The sequence below is a fragment of the Sturnus vulgaris genome, chromosome 6, assembly GCF_052056855.1.
Source record: "Sturnus vulgaris isolate bStuVul1 chromosome 6, bStuVul1.hap1, whole genome shotgun sequence".
In the NCBI taxonomy this organism is placed as follows: Eukaryota; Metazoa; Chordata; class Aves; order Passeriformes; family Sturnidae; genus Sturnus; species Sturnus vulgaris.
The window spans coordinates 30,033,727-30,052,088 of record NC_142248.1 but is presented as its reverse complement, the minus strand read 5'-3'; the positions used below and the strand labels follow the sequence as shown (position 1 = coordinate 30,052,088).

Below are 18,362 nucleotides of genomic sequence, written 5' to 3'. Positions count from 1 at the left end.
TGGCAGATGAAAGCAAAAACTGTCTTTTCTTGAATATCTGACAGCATCATTTAGAGCTACTGTCTTCTCAACTGGTCATTTCTCAGCCTCTCCACCTAACAGCAGCTGCTCAAATTCAGGGGTTTCTGGCTTCCCTACTCCTGTCACACAAATGCCAGGGAAGTTCATGACAGCAACAGACCTGAGAGGGCTGCAAGTTAAAGAGCTATGGAGCCAGAGGGTGACTGTCTATATTTGGGATCTTGTGGCACAATTCCTGATCAAGAAGAGGGTCTACTGTTCTATGTAGTTGCCACTGAAAGTCTTCTTCATGAGTCAAACTGAGGTGAAAGAATTTTTAACTGGGTCCAGCAGGGTTTTAGGCCACATATCCCAAGTCCTTCCCTCTCTTTTGGTAAACAATAGGTTTCACAATAGGTTTCTGCTGTTTCTGAAACTCAGTAGAGTTTCTGGTCATCTGCCAGAGCACGAACGCATTTTGGAAAAAAAAAAAAAAAGGTTGTGACATGTTTTCCATTTTGGGAATGCAGTGACAGTATTCTGGTCATGTTTTGAGGAAGGATTATGACAGCCCACTAAAATTAATCCCCTCCCACTTCTTTCATCCAAGTAATTCATTTGTCTTATGTTGTATTTTCTGTATGTCTGAGACCTCTCACTTCTCATCAGCTCCTCTCTCCAGAGTGAAAGAGTGACAAGATGGCTCATAGCACCATACACGATTTGAAAGATATTTACAAAAAGATCTCTCTAAAGAAAAAGATGCAGGGAACACTGTAATTTACACTATTTGTGCAGCCTTCAGTGGAAGTGTGAGAAGAAGGCTGAAAGAAAAATAAAAGTTATGAAAAGTAAAAATGTGAAGAAGGGATGGAGGCAAGTTTGGAAGCAGTGGGTATCTGAATGTTGTTTCCTATTAACTTAGATTCAATGTGTTGTTAACCAGGAGCCTGCCACATTTTTTTTTTTTTTTAATTTTCACTTGGATATATTTCTCAAACCATGAAAATCCAGGGCAAACCAACCACTTTTCAGTATTAAGTGCAAATTAAGGTTTTTGTTTTATTACCTTTTCCAACACAGTCTTTTGTGAAAAGAAATTTTCCTTAGTTCTTTCTAACACAGGCAGAGATCTTCATGTATACAGTGTATAGTATACAAATGCAATGTATACACAAATAAATATATTTACATAGGCAGGGATCTCTCTGTACTCATACAATCTTTAAGCCAAATTCAACATTTATACAACTTGTCTCTCCATATAATTCTAGTGTGTTTGGATTAAACAAGTCTGCAGCTTTCTAATTGTCATGGTTTAACCCCAGCTGCCAGCTAAGCGAAACTGGCACACTAATAAAAGATCTGACTCTTCCTTCCAACTCTGCACAGACCGTACATCTGGGAGATGATTTTGGAGGTGTGAAGAAGACAAAACATCACTTCCTGGCATGTGTTCTACTCCAGATGAACATGTCAACACACTCTTTTTGATTGCTTACCTGGTGTTAGTGCTCTGTGAAGGGATTCCGTCACCACAGGACTGTTTCCCACTTAGGTCAGTGGAAATTGTCAAATTGTGTGTCAGCCTTTTACAAATCCCACGTCTAGTTGGGCAGTAATGAAAGAGCAATGCCCATTTTAAGGTGATATGAATCACAGAGCATATACTTGGGATGTCTTGTTTGGTGGCTAATCACTGAAGGCTGGGTGGGGAAGGAGTCTTTTGGTATTATAAGGATAGAAATTCTTCCTCTTCTCTCTCTCAGAAGAATATAATTAGTTGGAGGCAAATCTTCATGGACTCCAGTTTGTCAAAAGAATCCATACAAATCACAAGTCATCATGCCTGGCATTAGGTGTCTTGCTGTGTTGAAACCTCAAAAACTTTGTTTTCTTAAAAGGTCTGAACTCTCAAGTCATAAAAGTGATATTAGTCCATGTACCCGCTTGCTTTTGCCAAGTTTTGCTTCTAACTTATAAGCCGTAGTAATTTTCAGAGCAATTGATGATTACATGTCTTAAAAGCAGAAAAAGATTTACAATTGATGCTGCAAAAAGTTTGATGTTTTCTCAGAAATGGTGCTTCACCCTTCCATTCTGGATTTCTCTTAGGGAAGTAGTTATTCTCATTGATGTAATCCTTAGTTTTAGTTCTACTTTTGCAAAGTAGATGGCGGATTTTCCACATCTCAGTAAAGGGCTTACATTAATAGCAACTGTATTAGGTTTTAGATCTCATTAACACATGCAGATGTGTTTTGGTACTGGTAAGAGAAAAGCTGAATTATGAGCAATTTGCTGCAGCAATCTTGGCAGATCCAGTGGTTAATTCTGTGCTTACCAGAAGTTTGTGCTCATTTCTGGATGTTTGTAGTAATATCCAGGTTTTGTACCATTGTTTTTCATAGGTATGTTGGACTTGTATCTGAAAAGTAAACAGAATTCAAAAAACTGTTAAATATATAATGATAGAAGAATATAATTATATGACTGGATATATATTTACACAATGTAGAATAATGGTTCCAGAGCCTACTGGGTGAATAAAATGTATTTCTTAAAGCATTCCAATAATACTTTCATAGTATTAACGGATAAATGGAATAATTACAATTAAGGGCATTTAAATGAGTTTCTTGTGTATATTTATGCATGAGATTCATTCTGCTAGATAGCATTTTTCAGCAATTACTTCCTAACTTCTTTAATAGGGTTGCTTTTAATTCTAATGGAAAGGAAACAGGCTGAAGAGTCATAAGTAAGGCTTTAATTTAACTTGCTTACTTATCTAAAAATAAACAAAATTTTAAGATAACTCACACTTAAAATGCAACAAAACCAGAGAAAAAGAGGTATATTTAATGTGAATTCACTGAACCAGATCTCTTGAGACTAGAGATCACAAGTATTTGTGAAGTATGTTTCTGATGGACATATTAAGAAATGCATGTCCAACATGTACAGATTGACTGGCACAAATGCCTTTGACATGGTCATTCCACAGTATGTTATGACTGGAGTAGTTTACTTTCCTTGGTGGAAAATAAGTATGAAAAAGAAGATTTTATTCAGAATTATGTGTATCAACTCTAGTAGTATCTTGCACAAGTGCTAGAGAGAGATATGGTCATTCAGAACAAAATCCTCAACAAGACAACTTGACACGCAGAATATCTTTTCTTTTCCAGGGGTTTTCTTCTCACTATTACTACAGTACTGTTTAACATTAGTTTAATGCATTGCTGAAAACCTGTTGCTGAAAAATAGGTTCAACTCATTGTCAGATGAGCTTTATCCTCTCAGTACTTTAAAACTTCCAAGGATGCAGACTGTATTCTTGGAAATCTATTTAATCTTGACTTCTTTCACTGGGAAAAAGTTTTTCCCTATATTATGAGAAATCAAGGTGGTCAGGCAAAGCCCATGGTGACTGGAAAAAAGAGAACCACCACGATAATTTTTTTAAAATGTAAAAAGGAAGACCCAGGGAGCTACAAACTGGTGGGCCTCACCTCTATGCCTGAGAGGCTGGTAATGAGTTGTGTCCTTCAGGGATCAGTGCTCTTTAATATCTTTGTGAATGACACAGACAGTGAGATTGAGAGCATCCTCAGCAAGTTTGCAGATGACAAGAAGCTGATGGGTGGGGATAACAGAACAAAAGGATGGAAAAGCATCCATGGGGACCTGAGAAAAGCTGGAGAAGTGAGTCCACAAGAGCATATTGAAGTTCAACAAGTTCAGGTGCAGGGTGCTGTACCAAGGTTGGGGCAATCCCAGACATGAGAACACACTGGAAGAAGTTTTGGAGAGCAGCCTGAGGAGAATAACTTGGGGTTTCTGGCGGACATGAACCTGCAGTGTGTGCTTACAGCCCCAAAAGGCAACTATATCCTGGGCTGCATATGAAGAGGAGTGGCTGGCAGGTTGAAGGAGGTGATTCTTCTCCTCTACTCTGCTCTCATGAGACCCCACCTGCAGTGCTGCATCCGTCTCTGGGGTCCTCAGCACAGAAAAGACACGAACCTGTTGGAGTGGGTCCAGAGGACTGCCACTAAGCTGGTCAGAAGAGTCCAGCATCCCTCCTATGAAGACAGGCTGAGATAGCTGGGGTATATTTCTCTGGAGTAAAGAAGTCTGTGGGGAGAATGTGATGTGGCCTTTAGGTTCTTAAAGGGTGCTTATAAAATCGAGGGGATAGTGATAGGTCAAGGGGAAATTTTGAACAAAAAGAGGAGAGATTTAAGTTAGATGTTTAGAAGAAATTCTTTACTGTGAGGGTGGTGAGGTACAGGAAGAAGTTGTGTTGAGAAGCTGTAGATGCCCCATACCTGGCAGTGTTCAAGGCCAGATTGGATGGGGCCCCATATAACCTGATACACTGGGTGGCATGGCTGCTCACACTGGAGCTCGGAACTAGATGATATTCAGTCTCTTGCAAACCAAGGCATTCTATGATTTGATGATTCTATGATACTCTTTATCAATGTTTTTCTAAGATGTGCCTGGCTAAAACTGGACAAAGTAGTTCTGTAGTGTTCTAAAGAGTGGCATGTAAACGGGAATAGGCAATTGTCCTGATTTCTTGAATGTGCTCTTCCTCTTGTTTCTACAGCTGAGAATGCAGTTAGCCATTTCTCTTGCAGGTGCACACTGATGGCTCATACTCAGCTTGCTAACCACTGCAAACTCCAGGAATTTTCCAGCAGAACTGCCTGGAACCAATCCATTCCAGCTTGGAACACTGCAAAAGCCTCCGCTTCCCATGTATAGGACTTTACATTTGCTGAATTTAAAAAGGCTCCTGTTCACCCCATTCCTTCAGCAAGTCTGTTTCCCTCCACCCTCAATTGTATTGACTGTTCCTCCCCTTCTGGTTGTCACCTGTAAACTTGAAGAAAGGGCACTTGATCACCTCCTTCAGCTTACTGTTAGAGACACTAAACAAGACAGATATGTAATGCAACATTAGCGTTTCAAGAATTCAAGTAGTTCATTCTGTCTTTCTGGTTCTGATGCTCACAAGTCTCCCTCCTAACTGCTCTTAACGCTGATCAGCTGAACCAAGGGTAAATTGATGGGCTCTATACCAGAAAATGTCTTTTATTTCACTGAAAATGTTGTCTGAATGAAGACCAAAAGATTGTGTCATTCATCATACTGGGCATTCTTTCAACAAAGGGATTTCAAGAAAATGTCTGTTTCAGCGAATGCATAAAAGAGAGTCTTTTGATTTTCATAGCTGTACAGTGCAGTACTAGCAGAGTAAGCTTGGTGTATAATTTCTGAGAATGAATTAAAATAAAAGATCTTTGTGATAAAATATGTAGACTAAAATGTGCTATACTCTATGGATTGTAATTTTTCTGATGTCTTAAAATAAATAAATATTTCCAGAAGCAAACACAGGATATTTAGGTGCCAAATTCTTTTGTTTCCATAAGTGCCCCTTTGAATGCATAGAATCTAGCATTTAGCACTTGGCATCTAATTAACTTGTTATCAGGAAGGAAGTCACAGAGCAATGCCATTCCCCATTCTCATAACTGCCAGAATCTGTTTTAAAACTGTGGAGGCAGAGCACTAATAATAATAGCTTTCTTAGCTTTACTCTTTCCCTTCTAGCTCTACACCATACCTTAAAGAAATCCTCCTCCTAACTCAGGGGAAAAAAAAGGCAACAAAAAACAAATCTTAAGAAACCCCTCCATAGCAAGATATAACCCTCAGAATTTTTCCTATTATTAATGTACATTGTTCTTTTATTCTGCTCTGAGAAACCTCGTTCTCACTAGTACATTTTTAAGTTAATGGAGATGAGATTCTGGGGAAGATGAACTAGGGAGTTTGCATATTTTCTATAACTAGACTTCCAGGAGACCAATTAATTTTAACTGGAATGATGGAAGGAGAGTTCTGTTATTCACCTTTTCAAAGTGCAGAACAGGCTTTGCTTGTATTGAGTAGGCTCATCAAATTTACATCACCATTTAATTAAATGTTTGTAGCAATAATTGACCTCAGGAGTAAGTAATTTGGTAATAAATAGATTCCACTGTTACTGACTCTGAGATGCTATTCATAGCCTCATAGCTTTGCCACAAATCTCATTAGCAATTTACTTAAATGCGTATTCCATTGTAGAATTGACAGTGAAACAGAATGAAGTTTAACAATAGAGATTTCAGAGCATGGTCTAAACCAGAAAATAACGTGCATTTCTCTGAAATTTTTTAGGGACAGCTCAAAACTGAGATATGAAAAAAAAACCAAAAAAAAACCGAAAACCAAGCTAAATCCTGATTCATTTAACATCTTCATGTTTTTTTCTTTTTTCTTTTTTTCTTTTTTTTGCCTGCTCAAATAATTGCTTAAAGAATCTGGTGCATATCTCAATTTGAGTTCAACAGTGTTTCAAGTAAAAAGGCAGGACCTTTTCATTAGTGTTGATGAAATACAGTGATAACCTCAAGAAACCAAAATGGACACACATTTCATGTCCTCCCTCCTCCAAACTATCGATTTATTACTCTGCTTATGTTTAAACCTATGAGCTAAGTTCAGAGGTGATGCATAAAATGTGTAATTTAGAGTCCTTTATGCTCAGTTAGACACCTTAAGACCTACTTACACTCACTTACTGGAGTATAAGTCAGTGAAATGGAGTGTAAATTGATGTGATTTACATGTGGAGGAGCTGGCAGAGTGAGAAGGTATTACCTCTAGGAGGGAATAGACTTTGTACGAGCACTTTCTAATGTTCAGCTGCTTTTCCTGCTACTCCTCTGCACCTCTGAGTAAAGATGTCTGCGTGAGCTCCTGCACACTCAGTGAGACTTGCTGGGCCAAGGGCACTGATGAAATATAAGAAGCGTGATAAAAGCTGTGTGCTGAGCAGTGAGTATGGGGTTTATAAATAAGTAACTAAAGGCTACACTTCCCAGTCCTCTTTGTAGTTAGCTGTAAACCCAGCAGTTTCCTAGTTACTTGTAGTGACTGTTCTCATCTATGGTTCTTGCTCTGCTTTCTATTGGGAAGATTTTTACATCCAGTGCACTCTGTATGTTTTGCCCTGATGCCTTGTTTGACAAGCTGGCAGGTAAGAGGAAAGCTCCACCATATTTTCTGTGGGATAAGAACATGCACCTGGCAGTTACCACGTTGCTGTAATTTCACACTCATACCCTGTGGTAAGTTGCTCTTTTGCCAAGTGAGCTATGTAAAACCTTGTCAGCTTCCAGAATTGTACCACTTGAAACATGTCTGTTTAAACCCTCCCAGTACAGAGGCAATTCCTGCAGGATAAAGAACTATAAATCTACTAATCTCAGTTTCTACTGCCTTAAAACCTCTCCTGATAATACACCAATTTAATAATTAAAACCCGCCCCCAAAACCTGACCAAAATACTTAGCCTTAGATCATGGTTATAACATAAGCAAGACTCAAGTTTCAAGTTAATTTGAAGAACAAAAAAATAGTGGGATAAAGCATAAAGAACACAGGAAGGGAAGTAATGGAGATATAAGATATCCTGGTAAAGACTCTGGGAAGACTTTAGCCTAGACCCCTCTGGAAAGTTTTGTAGCATATACCAATAAAATGTAAAAAAGAAAACAAACAAACAAACAAAAAAACCCCACAAACCAAAAAATGTATCCAGCTTTTGCTTTGTTGACAAAAACAAAAGCAATTGTTCTGGCCAAAAAATATTTCATCAAGTGTTGTTCATTTGGCTCAAAAATCTAACACTAGCTTTTCTTTTATTCCTTTTTTCATTTATCTTGTTTTGTTTTGTTTTGTTTTGTTTTTCTTCAATTCCACATTCTGATAAAAAGACTTTATCAATTAATTATTGTAGTTATATATTTAATTTGCAAGATGATAAATTTATTCATATGTGTATGATCTATATGTAAGCTTTCTGCTAAGTGTATTGGTATTAGATATTGGTAAAGTTAAATTTTATAGGCAGAAAAAAATTTAGCCATTATATGAGCTATAATTTTTAGGTACGATTTTTTTTTTTTTAATTCTGTTTTTCCCACAGATGAACTGTAAATAGGTAGCTAACCACAGTAAGTAAACCTACTCTAGGATTAAATTGCTATTTTCAGTTTGCATTCAAATCTCGAGTTATACTAAGAAGATTTTGCAGTGCAGCCAAAAGCTTTTTTGGTGCAGGACTGAATCCAACTAATGCTTTCTGAAACTGTAGTCAAGACAAAGAAAGTAATTTTTTGTTACATATTAGAATGATCAAGTGTTCCAATATAAATTCAACTCACTTTCTATACAACTAACTTAATCTTGATTAGAATTAAAATTTTCATTCTTTTTTTCACTTGTTTCTAAATGAAGTCTTGTATCAACCTTGAATTTACACATGCACATTTACCAGATAGTAATAATCATTCTAAAATGATGAACATTAATGTTACCAAACTCATCTATTAAGTCCATCTTTCAATAATAAAGACATGAAGTAATCAAAAATTTTGCCTAATTGATGGCTACAATTATGGTGCATTTTCAGCTGATTGTTAAACTACCCCAAAAATTTACTTAATAAATAAAGAAATGTGCTACGTTTCTATTTCAAAATAGTTAACATTATATCTTAAAACAAGTGTTTTAAAATAAAAAAAAATGTAATTGAGGCTAAATATGGCACTGAGTTTAAAAATAAAAAGAAGAGTTTGGGAGATCTTGTACCTAAAGAGGAAATAAGGGTTTATTGCATTGCTCTTTGTTAAAAGAGAAATATGAAGTTAAAGGAATAAATTTACAAGAAAGAGAAAATATGCAAGCTCACTTACATAGTATATCCCCAAAGAGGATAATGAGTATGAGGCCACTTGGACTGACTGATGATGTTCATGTGAACAAATCTTTATTTTAAGGGAAACTGACTCAGCAAAGTAGATAGCTGCAGCAAATGTCGGTTAAACAACTTCCTATGAACCAGCAAGGCGCTGGAAAGAGTTTGTGTGTGCAAATGCAGTGAAGGGAACCAACATTCTGCCCCCACAGGGGCTCTGTCGGTGGCTGTGATCAGCAGGATCACTCGGGGCAGGGTGAGACTGGGGCCAGGCACAGTGCAGCCCTGGCTGACCCCAGAACTCGTCATTGCACAGTCAATGTGTGGAAGTGTTGATTTGCCAGCACCACTGTGACATTTCAAAAGTATGGCTGTGGTTTTGGAATTAACCGAAAGGAATATAATTATCTATGATATTTATATGTCTCCAGTTACTGTGCTATTTTGGTGCCAGCTGTAGAGCTGGGAGAATGGCAGTGGCCCAAGGATATTCGTCTCTTGCCATGGTTCCTCTGAGTACAGGAGGAGAAGTTTTTATATTTCTTTGTATCCCTGCATTTTTGCTATTTACAGAATACCTAGGGATATCACATCGTGTCCCTAAGATTCACAATTAACATGAAAAAAGACAAAAAAAAAAAGAATGATGGAATTTATTTAATACAGTCATTGGAGATATAGATCCAACTTGGCACGTATTAACATAGGAGTTCAGGAAATAGATTGAGACTATCTCTTGTAAGGAACCCTTGTAAGATGAAGCCCTAAAATGCTTTGAAAAGAATTAAAATGATTTAGTAATTTTTCTTTCTTGCTCCTGCTTAATTTAATCACTTTTCTAGGGAAGTTTTGACTAAAATTCTATCTGAATTGTAGGATGAGTTTTTATTCATTTCCATTTGACAGACTTCAGCCAGTTAAATTTGAAGATATGAAAATTCACCAAACAAAATTAAAAGATGTTTGTTAACACCTTCACCTCCTCACAGTTTTAGTAAACATCTTCAACAGTTTTTCACTAAATTCATCAGCACTGGTATTAAGCATAGGAAGAATTGTAAACCTGAATAACTGCCTTTAAGCTGTTAGCAATGCTATGTAATTTAAGAACAACAAGGTTTTGGGTGCATTAACTAATTTTCTGCTTTGTAGAAGCCTTAATAGCCCTTGCACGGTCCTTGAAGAAAATTAGGCATTTCCTTCAAACATTACTCTTATATTTAAGAAGTTTCTATATATGCAAAAATATGCAACATTAGCCAAATCCATCTATTTGTTTCAGCTAGGATTCTTTTTTATAAAGAGAGTGCATAGCTATTTGGAGATGTTTGTTGCATAGTATTGACTATTATTCTGACTTGCTTGAGAACTGTTTTAAAGAGCAGACTCATTGCTATAGTGTTTTCAAAAGCATCTCACCTTTCTAAGGTGTTCTGCACCTTTAAGATTTGAAATATTTTATAAAGTCGGATGCCTGAGATTTATTCATTGACATAATCCCAACTTTTTGTTCTTGTTCTTTGGGTTTGAAGGGAAGACTGTTGTATAAAGATTTTGTTCAGGGGATGCACATTTTTAGGGTGAAGAAAAATTCACCTTCAAAGGTACAAAGCTATATTAAAATCTAGGACCCACATTCTCTTATGCCTTAATTACTATATCTTCACTGAAGTAAAAAGAGGTGCTCCAGATTGTCAGAAGTGTGAAATGAGAACAGGATCCTTCCCTAACATGCATCACTGTGAATTTTAACACCATACATATGTCTAAAATCCAAAGAAATTCATGTCTATATTTGGCTTTGGAAGCACATGAAATTTGAGTGAGCAGTTTTTTCAACCAAGAATTAAAGAGGTAACTAATCCAGAGCAAAATCAAATAAAAATGACATATAAATCAGTGAATTATTCACACTATGACCTTGTTGATTGGCTCATGAATAGTTTATGTTCTCTCAATCTTTATATTATACAGAGTTATTCCTGATTTTATGACATTACCTGCATTGAAAACAGCATATTCCCTGATCATTGTCGGGTCTCTTTTGGTCAATTTTTTGCTATTGTGTTCATAAAATAAATTCATATTTGATACTATAGAATAAGGTAACCCGCTGTGGCAGTATTAATGTTATACCTCACTGCCTGTTTTTGGCTTCAGCTCCAAGGGTCACTATTGGTACTTTTAGAAGAGAAGTGTATTGAAGCGTATTTACTTAGGAAATGCCTAGACCAGAGTCACAGCAGGCCAGGAAGAGAGGAGCTTTTTTAAGGTCTAGTCTAATTGATTGGAAGTTATCAACTGTCCCACACAAAGGGAGAGCTCATGAACATTTCTTGGAGTAGAAATATTCATTTAGGTCTTTAATGAAAAGCAGAAAAAGTCTGCCTTTCTAAGGAAATGAAATAGTCAATGGGTCTGTCATATCCCGAATTTCCTACTCTCCATCTTTTTCCCTGTCTAAGACTGTGATGGCTGTATTTTGGGTTTGGGCCCATTCCACTTATGATCCTGCTGAACCTTTCTTATTTTATCTAATATCTCAAGCAATAAAGGACAACCATACACTACTAAGAAGTACATGATTCTCTCCAGTTCCCTTTTCCTTGTGCCTATAATATATACTTGAAAGATATGACATGGTTCTCAGGAAAGATTTATTTTCTAAATGCATTAGCTAATCCCTTAAAAACTCCGCGGAGTATTTTTCACTTAGGCACACAGAAGAGCAATTTTTCTTTGTTTGGAGAGCTCCATCTCGATTGTTTTATTAAACAGAATGAAAAGGAACAATCAAACTCAATGAAAGCACTTTCAACAAAAGACCTCACATGTATGGAGCCACAGACAAATCCTCCCTTATGTCAGTCATTGCCTCCCTACAGGAACACTGATTTCACAGCAATAGAGTGCTGGACTCTGGATGTCCTTTCTATCCCAAATTATTGCATGATTCTAAGACCATATTTTGGTTTTCTTTGGTCCTGATTATGGTGAGTAAGACTGAAGTTTGTACCTCTCTGTCACCACAAGAAAAAAATATAGCCTTAAAAATAATTTACTTAAATGAATCTAGTAACTTGCATGCTCAGGAATCACTGAGTTAGTAAATGAAAATAAAAGGTGACCCCAATCTGCAAAACATAAAATAAAATATATTGCATTTCACCATTAAAACTCACCTTCTTATCCTCATAATTCTATGTAAAGACCATTAGTGGGCTAGTCAAGTAAATCAGATCTCAAGCTTTGGTTGAGAACCTCAGAAAACACAGAGTACAGCCTGACTGTTGATGCAACCTGGTATCCCACCCTGACAGCACTGCATGGAAGCCATCCATTCAGTATGCTGTCACTGTTTTCAGAGTGTACACTGGTCATTCAGGTTAAGAAGGAAAAAAAAATTGAATATAAGGAGGTCTTTTCTTCTCTCTTTCTCTTCTTGACTATTTGGATAAGATTAAATGGGATAATGTGAATGCCAGTGGTGACATCTTTCTTTGTTTGTCTACTTTGGGTAATCATTAGTTCAGAGTTTAGCTTGACTTGGATTTGAACTCTGATTTTTGCCTCTTGGTATGTTTTCAGCTGCCTCTGAAAGATGACAGGATAAGTGTAAAACTCTCTTACCAAGGACATAAGCAGACAACAGCTAGCACAAGGCATATGCTGTGACAGGAACAGCCACAGCTGTTTCAGGAGCACTGAAACTCTCTCTTTGGGGTGAAGTTAATAAGAATTAACTTGGAGAAAAAGGAAAGAAAAATTAAAGAGATATTGCACTGTTGAAGCAATGATTTTTCCAGTTATATTTTATAGACCAAACTACATTAGCCATCTCACCAGTGTTTGCATCTGTGAAAAATGGAGAAATAATTAATGAGTTCCAGGAAGAAGTTAGAAATACATTTATACATTTGTTCATTAGAATTTTTCCACAGAGAACTCGTAACTCCATTTTGAAGACTTGACACATTTATAAAACTCCTGAAAAGTTAATCTCTGTGCTCAGTGTATTTCTCATATTTTTATTTCTGCCTTCTTAGTACAGTATCTTTGTACTCTTCTTAAGCAAACTCAAAGTTCACTTTTATTTTGCTGTTGTGTCTTTGAGCAATACTTAGCATCTCTACACATGTTAAGTATGAGCACAGCAACATCAGTTTCTGGGTCTAGGGACATTTAAAAAGGGTATAAGTTGTAAGAAACACCACAGAGAGATGGAAATAGGGATTCTAGTCACTATTCCCTACCCAGACAATGGTTTTGCTCTCATGTCACGTTCTTGTGACAGTGAGTAAGTACTGAAAGAATGAAATAAGCTCCAAATTTCTATGTAGCAAAAGCTGTCTCTTGAACTTTGCTCTGAACTTCTGATCCCATAGAGATAATGTTCTTTCTAGCACTGCTGAACTCCTAAGCTATAAGTAATATCCAAAGAACCATCTCTGCACTCTCTTTTCTCCAGAGAAAATTTTCTATTTTGTGCCCATGAGTAAAAAAATAGGATTTGAATACTACCTTTAAACAAAGCTTAGGAATCAGCCTCTCTACATATCTGTGACTCTAATCAGAAGTACAAAAGAGAATAAAATTGCCTCAGTACCTTTGAGGATACTGCTATTAGACACTAATGTTGCTCCTTTTGGCACAGTGGCATAGATAAAGACAGACAGGCAGAAAATATCAACTTATCAAGCACCTCAACAGAGTGAGACAATTATATATAACATATTCATATAAATTATTTCACCTGGTTGCTTCATTTCCCTATTAAATAGCTCTGGTTACTCTTATCTCCCAGAGAGTGTCTTCTAGGGATCACCCTCATCAAGTGTGCTAGCATGCATTCAACATTAGCTCAGCATTAGCTCAACATTTAGTAACTAATAACATTGTAATTTGGTAACTGGGATTGAAAAAAAGGGGTGAGTTATGGCTTACAAAAAGAACGGTAAAGAAAGATTTTATAGTTATTTAAAGTTCTGACTTCTGAAAGTTGCTTGCTTTTTCACTGCTGTTCTATCTTTGCATAGTCACAGATATACCTGTTGCTCAGAGAGAGGGTTGTGAGATCTCATACTGCAAATATCCTTTCTCCTCCAAGCCAAGAAATTTTAACCAATTTATACCTCAGGGCTTTTGCTTCACTGGACAGCTGATTATATGTAGTTATCTCAAGTCAGTGTTCACTTTAATTTCCCTTCAAGTTGTCTCCCTTGGAATAACTCATTAGTGAAGTACTGAACAAAACCTGTTAGGTTTTACCACCAGTGGCCCTAATTCTTAACTCAATATGGTCAGAAATAAGGATTGACTTGCCTGAAATCAACTGCAGCACAAAACCAGTGGCACAGAACGATAAGGTTACAGGCATTTTATGGCATATTTTTAGTGCAGTGAACCATTGACTTTAACAGCAGCAAGGCCAAGATCATGCTTTCATATTTTCTGAAGGAAAATTATTTTAGCATATATAATCTTTACATAATTTCAGGAAATCTGTGTTCACGTACCTAATTTATTTTTATTTTGCTATTTTTTTCTTGATTTTTCTTGCAAAGCTTGAGTAAAATATATATCAGGATCTTTCAAATGAAGACTGGGGGAGCAGAACTCCTGCAAAGTCTTAAATAGGAATGCCCCTGCTAGGGAACACTTAATGCTTTGGTGCTCTGGGCCCATGAAACAAGTTCTGGTGCTTGAATAACGTGGCTATAGGTAGAGCTTTGGTACCTCAGTGACTCTGTAAATTAAGAGACTTCAGCTTCCTCTTTATAGTTTTTTTTTTTTTTTTCTGTAGCCTTTCTAACAATTTGGGGGCATGTAATCTTCTGGATGCTATATATCCTTGTTTAAGAAACTTAAAATAGGTTTGGTTAAACATGAAGTGTGAACCACTGCATTGTGGTGTTTCAACCACCCTTGCTTCCTATTTCCAACATCCAGATCTGCAGCCCTCCTTGACAGAGTTATCAAGGTTCTTTTCTTTTAAGAAAGTTAATTTATACATATCAGATTTCCTCTTAGGGTGAGGCTTCTAAATAGCACTTTGCTTTTTACATAACTAGGACTCTGGGAGTGGCTTTCTTCTGTACTCTTTGATACTGGAGTCCTGGCTTTCCTAGGCTGCCCTCTAATTTGTAGTGATTTTGGTGAGAAGAGATTAAGGTCTGTCATACCAGAGATTTGCATGAGCACTTCTTCATTCCTTATGCAACACTTCAGTTTAACTTTTGATGGGAAAGTAGTGGTCAGAGTGTTTGACCTATTTATCCCTTTTCTGTTCCATTTTTTTGAGATAAAATTGTCATATAGATGAATTGCACACAGCAGAGTATGTGTGTTTTGTTACTGTGTCACTTTTTGGTAAATTGAAGAGAAAAATCTTTTGTAATCAGCTAGCCTTTAATTTAATAACACTTTTGATAAATTGCAAGTATACAATAGGTTATCAAACCCAAACATTAAAGACTTCAGTTTGACACTGCTGGAATGAATCATACAGACATAAAAGGCCAAATTTACAATTCTTTATCTGGAGTAAAGAAAAAAAAATCATATCAGTTTCAAGACTTGCACTAATGACTAAATAAAGAAATTCAAATCTGGCCTATAGAAGTTAGAGATATGCTTGAAGCATAACTGCTCATTACAACAGCATTTACAATTCCTTTACTAGAGAGTTTTGGCACACTGTGGATCATTGTTTATTGTATACTACCATTAAGCAATACCACCTTTTATATTATTTTTTTCCTTTATTTTCTTAATTTATGCCCTTTTCTTGTAACTTTTCAGCTTCCCACATACACAACCCCCATGCTGGATCTGCTACACTCCAAAACATGTGAGTGACAACAGGCTTGACAGCCTTTGGGGTGGTGAAAGATCTGGCGAGAGCAAGCCTCCCCAGCATGCTCATCAGGTTAGTAAGGATACTGTCATGGATGGCAGTGCCATATATTCCTGTCAGCCATAAGTGTAAAGTGATTGCAGCCAAACCTTTCCTCACAACAAAAGAAGGAAAGGCTGGAAAAAAACCTTTTTGAGATAGTTGAAAGATTGTAATGCTTTCCAATTTATAAAAGAAGGCTCCCATCAAAGTACTTTGCAGGCATACCTGCTTTTTTCTATCACTTGCACATTGTAAAGAGGCCTTACAATGGCTGTAAATATAACCTATTTGAATTTTATAGTCTTTTATGCTGCTGAAACAGCATGCTGAGGCTTTAGGATAAACACAAACTAAAGCCAGCTTGTTCCATTAAGACCTTCATTCATCTATTTTGGAGATTTCCCTCTCAGAAAGATCATGGAGGTAAAACATCTTTACTGGGTAACCCTGACTGCAAAGGGAAATACCTACTTCAGTCTCCCCAGAGCTCAAACATACCCTGTCCTCAGCAGCTCTGTGTGTGTGTGTGTGTGTGGACACCCACGTCCTTCCTTTAGGTGGCCAGCAACAGCAGAGGCCCTATCCAAGGGGATGGTGGCAAAGCAGGTGTGTCTGGCCTTTTTCATTGGAAAAAGGTGTGTGAATGCTGTCTGTGATATGGTGGAAGGAGCAGGGAAACAGCTGTCAAGCCCAAAGTCAGCACCTCAGCAGCTGGAATCTACCAGCAATTGCAGTTTATGCTACTATGTTAAAACAAAAATGCAGTCAGTCCCATTTAATTTTGTATTAAAGTGTGCTCTTTACTTGCTGCAGAGGTAATAATCATAATAACTATAGCAGATGAGCATTTACCATATCTGCTCTCCCTGTCATGTCACATCACCATACATGACTAAACATCCTGAGGTTGAGAGAAAACGATAGTACATCTCCATTTCCTTTGCACACCCTCATATTAGCCAGGTAAAACATGATTTCCACAGGCTCCTTTTGATAGAGGTAACAGTAATTGTTGTCTATTTAAATCTCGTAGGTGAAGGACTTAAAGCTGAGTGGCATTTTCTAGGTCAGAAAAGAGATTCAGCACCTGTATTTTTCAATGGCATGCCAGAGCCCTGACTTCTGCCTTGTGCTCCCACAGCTAAATTTTATCTCCTAGAGCTGAACAGTGGTGATGAATGTGCTGTGGAATTTGCTTTGCAAAACAAATATTTAACTTTCTACAGATCACTGAAGACCTGATAAAACTCTTTAGTGTCATCTAACTAATTTCCCTCTATTTTTAATTGAAAAATATTTTTATTCTTTTCATCTAAATGTGTGGTTCAAATAAGAATGGAAAGGCCATTTTCAGTTCTTTTCAAATGCCATTCATGCAAATAGGATTCACAAAGTCAGTGTTCAGAGTGAGACTTTGAAGGAAAAAAATCCTTTTAAAAAGCATCAGTTATTTCAAAAAGAGCAGTTAAATTTATGATTAATCAAGAGGGCCAATATTTCCTTCTTGCTTTTGGGTGTGGAGAGGCAAATGGCCAGGAGGGCAGGGTTGGGCTGTGTGTGGGGGTGATGTGAGCAGCTTTGATATCCTGGGTGATGCTCCCTTGTGCACAGGCTGGTGGTGCAAATTCCACGGTGGGGAAGGGCAGAACAGGAGCCAAGTAAGCACTCCAGAGAGCAAGGTAGTGAGATAGATAGTTTGTTCCCAGCAAAGACATGGGAATGTGGCATGAACTAATTCATCTAGCTCCATTATCCAAATTGGAGATTGGAGTCCACAAAAGGCTTTCCCCCCTTGTTTATTGTTTACAGTAACTTCCTATGAGGACTGAAGTCTTTCTTATGTTAGGGCAAAAAATTAAACACATCACAGTTGCTGAAAAATATATCCAAATACAATATTGGTAGGAAAAGTCAGTCTGAAAATGACAGTATGAGAAAAGCATTCTGCACAGGACATTTTATACAGTTGTTTTTCAACTCTTTTCAATAAATTAACTAAATATAGTTCTTATTTATTGTTTGCATTTATTTAGATCACTCAGTTTATAGTAAGATTCTAATTTGACAAAATTGGAGGATTTTTTACTTCAAGATCTTTTAGACTTAAGTTTTAAATATTTTATGCTAAACTTTTTCCTTGTCTCCCCTTAGAAAGCAAAGGAGATATTTTATAAGTCTTGACATACTTAATCTTGTTAAGTTCTGATATTAAAAATACCAAAAAATGTAAATCATTTGAGTGCTAGGAATTATTAGGAAAGGGACTGGGTACGAAAAGAAAAACATTATTGTATTTCCATATATATTGCTTAAATGCCCATAGATTCAACATTTAATTAATTTCTGATCATTTTAACCTAAAATGGGATGTAGTAAAATAGACAAACTGCATTGGAAGGAGAGAAGGCTGATTAAGGAAACAAATTGTTTCTATATTAAGTACATACAAATAGATTAAGATTATACAAGACAGAAAAGACACAAACAAGGTGGGAACTACAGAGATCTAAAGTTTTTTATTTGCCTGGGGAAAACATGCTTATATGCAATGACTATTCACTGCTTCTCTAAATACAGGAAGCAATGGAAATCAAATTATGTTTTCATATTGTAGGTTTAAATCAAACAACATGTTTTGGT

At 36.8% G+C, this 18,362-nt stretch overlaps 1 protein-coding gene across 7 annotated transcripts in view; it reads left to right on the top strand.

Annotated features, from left to right (window-relative positions):
* LOC148223390 (uncharacterized) overlaps nt 1-18,362 on the top strand; it is a 165,728-nt gene that overhangs the window by 14,550 nt on the left and 132,816 nt on the right. For 2 of the 7 annotated variants that reach the window (XR_015804657.1, XR_015804658.1), the window contains exon 2: nt 4,650-5,411. The exons of 4 other annotated variants lie outside the window; for them this stretch is intronic. The gene's annotated coding sequence lies outside the window, so the exon portion shown is untranslated. Of the gene's footprint in view, nt 1-1,392; nt 1,559-4,649; nt 5,412-18,362 lie in introns of those variants that run through there. One more of the 7 variants, XR_015804659.1, reaches the window with a different exon arrangement.